Below are 2,970 nucleotides of genomic sequence, written 5' to 3'. Positions count from 1 at the left end.
GATGTAATCAAGTTATGACTATATGACACTATTAACACTATTTAAGTGTCCTTACGGGATATTAAAGTGTGTGTGTCAGTATTCAGTGTACTGAACCTTCGGATAAATCGTTTTTGTTTTAAAACGGAGAAACGAATCAACAGACCATTTTTCACATATTTCACTGTATTGATTAGCATAAATAACAACAATTTAGGAACTTTCATGTTGGAAATGATCGACATGCAACAAAAATATTCATTTTCAGTGTCAGCACGTGGTACAACATAATTATATCATTTCACATTTGTAAAATTAGAAAACTTTTTAGGCAACGTAAATGGACAAATATGGACTTTCCAGAACATGATTTTTAGAGTCATGTCAGTCAAGTCACTTTTATCAAAAATGTAAATAATAGTTCTCATGCACTTCATTAGTCAAAAGTACACACACGGACAATTATAAATTGCTTTACAACTTACCTTTTTTTTCTTCAGAAATAATTTAGCAGCTTCTGCAAAACCTCGGCACAAGTTCCAAACGTATTTACTGCTCATGCTCTGTTCCTTGTTGCCACTACTCTTTTCTGCTCACCACTGCCTCTCGCTGGTGTAGTTAAGTAATTGCTTGTCTTGCCACTACTTGCTTGATTTGAGTAAAATATACTTAAAGCGAAAAGTAAATTGTTTCATTTCCCCTGCAAGTAACCGTAACTTAATAAAAACTAGTAAAATATATACATTTTGACAACTGAGTAAAGTTAACAAACCATTTGTAAGTGAGGACAACAATTAGATTTTACAGTGTGTCTGTAACTGAAGTTATATAAATGTGTGAACATGACCATCGAGTTGACCAAAGACACATTCTCGAGATTTTAACAGAATCGTTTTTTTCAGGTTACAGATGAAAATGTAATCAGTGTTTTTTATTTAGTATTATGTTGGCCGGGGGTCTTGAGACTCCAGAAGACCCTTCAGACGCACACATGCTCCAGACTGCATCACTCTTCACAAATACTTTCCAAAGCACATCACAATCTATCATACACTTATGGATCATGAAGGAACTCGGAGTATGTTTCTCCTCCGTCAGTAAAGCATACTTCAGATTCTCTGTGTCTCATGAATTATATATCAAAGCATCTCTCATCATTCACATATCTTAGAAACGGTCCAAACTGCATTAAATGCAGAAAAACACGGCAGGTCCAAAGATCAAAACACGTGTGTTATTTTCCCCTCCGAAAAACATCAAATTTTGACACAGTGAAGGTGAATAATGAATGAGATAAACTATATCATTTCTATAATGCCTTGTAGAATTTCAAGAAAATAAATGCAAGAATAATTCCAAAGCTTTTAAAAAAATAAAATAATCTAATTTGATTGGCACAAACCCTTCAAATAAATCTAAAAATGTTTTTGTTATTGTGCATTCCAAATAATATAAACCAAACTGCATGTGGGTTGTTTTGTTGAAGTCAAAATAACTAAAATACAAAAACACAATCAAAACATGATTTTTCTTAAATTCTATTTTTGAGAAGCATTTTTAGAACTTTTAACATATGAAGAAACTTCCTGTTTCACAAAATGTTCTGTAGATTATAAATAAGAAAGAAAAGAATAGTTCTTATAAGAATCTTTCATTAACGTCTTCTTTAGGGAATCCACTGTAAGAAGAACCTTATGTAGTACACATTTCCATGAGTGTAAATTCACTGTTATGATCGATTTGATATCTGTATATCTAAAGTCATTTTTAAGTGTATGCTGATTTAAAATTGTTAAAATGCCTTTACTGAAAGACAAGAATAAAGAATAAGAGACTGATATGTGTGTGTGTGAGCTGAAGGAATAGTGTTCATGCCAGTGAGCTATATATACACCAGCACACGGTCAGCAGCTGTCTGGGTTTTCAAACTGGGGTCTGGGGGTCCCCCAGGGGTCTCCAACATGTTGCAAGGGCTCCTCAGAAAACACATAACAAACATTTAAATGTATACTGAACATTAGGATTGTTTCAAGTCTTTATCAGCTTTTTTGTTCATATTTGTATTAGTCCATAGTTCTTTAGCCAACTATTTAAGCTCAGAATCAATGCGTTTGTCCAACAAGTTTTAATGTTTCTTTACACAGAAAAATAGCTACATTATGTATTTTAAAAAGGCGGACTCTCACAAAAGGTTTGTTATATTTTGTGGTCCTTGGTATCATAAAGTTTGAAAACCCCTGGTCTAACCCATCTGATCCAGAGCTGTCTGTCTGCTCATGACATCGCCTCACGCTCACTCGAGTTCAGACCTCGTTTGCTTCTTTTAAAATGAGTTCATTAAAGTCCAGCGCGTGGGCCCACCGGAGCGTACCGCCACTCAATCGCTTTCTCTCAAATCCCCTCAGATTTATAAAAAATACCCAAATACATGAATCACTTCTGTGTGAAAGAGAACGCAGGCGAAGCGTGGACGATATCTGTCACTGTGATAACACACGGAGCGCGTGTGCCGACAGGGACAAATCCACAGATTGACGGCTTTTCTACAGAGGCTCATTTAGCTCAGAAGAAAATGACTGTGTGTGTGTGTGTGTGTGTTCAGGCCATCTCTCCTGTGAACAGGGAAATGAAGTGCTGTGGCCGCCGGATTAAACACGGCGACACAAAGGAGCTAAAGGCCTAAAGAGCTCTTGATGTTCACAGGCCGCATGTGTTTTCCTCTCAGGTGATGTGGGGTCTAAACTCTGTGTGATGTCTGTGTAGTCCACAGTCAATCCTGTGCCAATGGTTCATGGCAGGTTTGTTATTAAACGGGTTTGTATGAACAACACCTCTAGTGTATTAAAGGATGAGCATCTGATGGGTTGTTAATGAATTTTGATTTATTCATCTTGATGATTAAAAATATGAATGAAAGTGTTTGCTGTAGTAAACTCATGATGCTGCTTTCATAATCTCCCTGTATCATCATTTTTATTATTAAGGTTTAAC

This window comes from Barbatula barbatula (assembly GCF_947034865.1).
Source record: "Barbatula barbatula genome assembly, chromosome: 20".
NCBI lineage: Eukaryota > Metazoa > Chordata > Actinopteri > Cypriniformes > Nemacheilidae > Barbatula > Barbatula barbatula.
Note: the sequence above shows the minus strand (reverse complement) of the source record.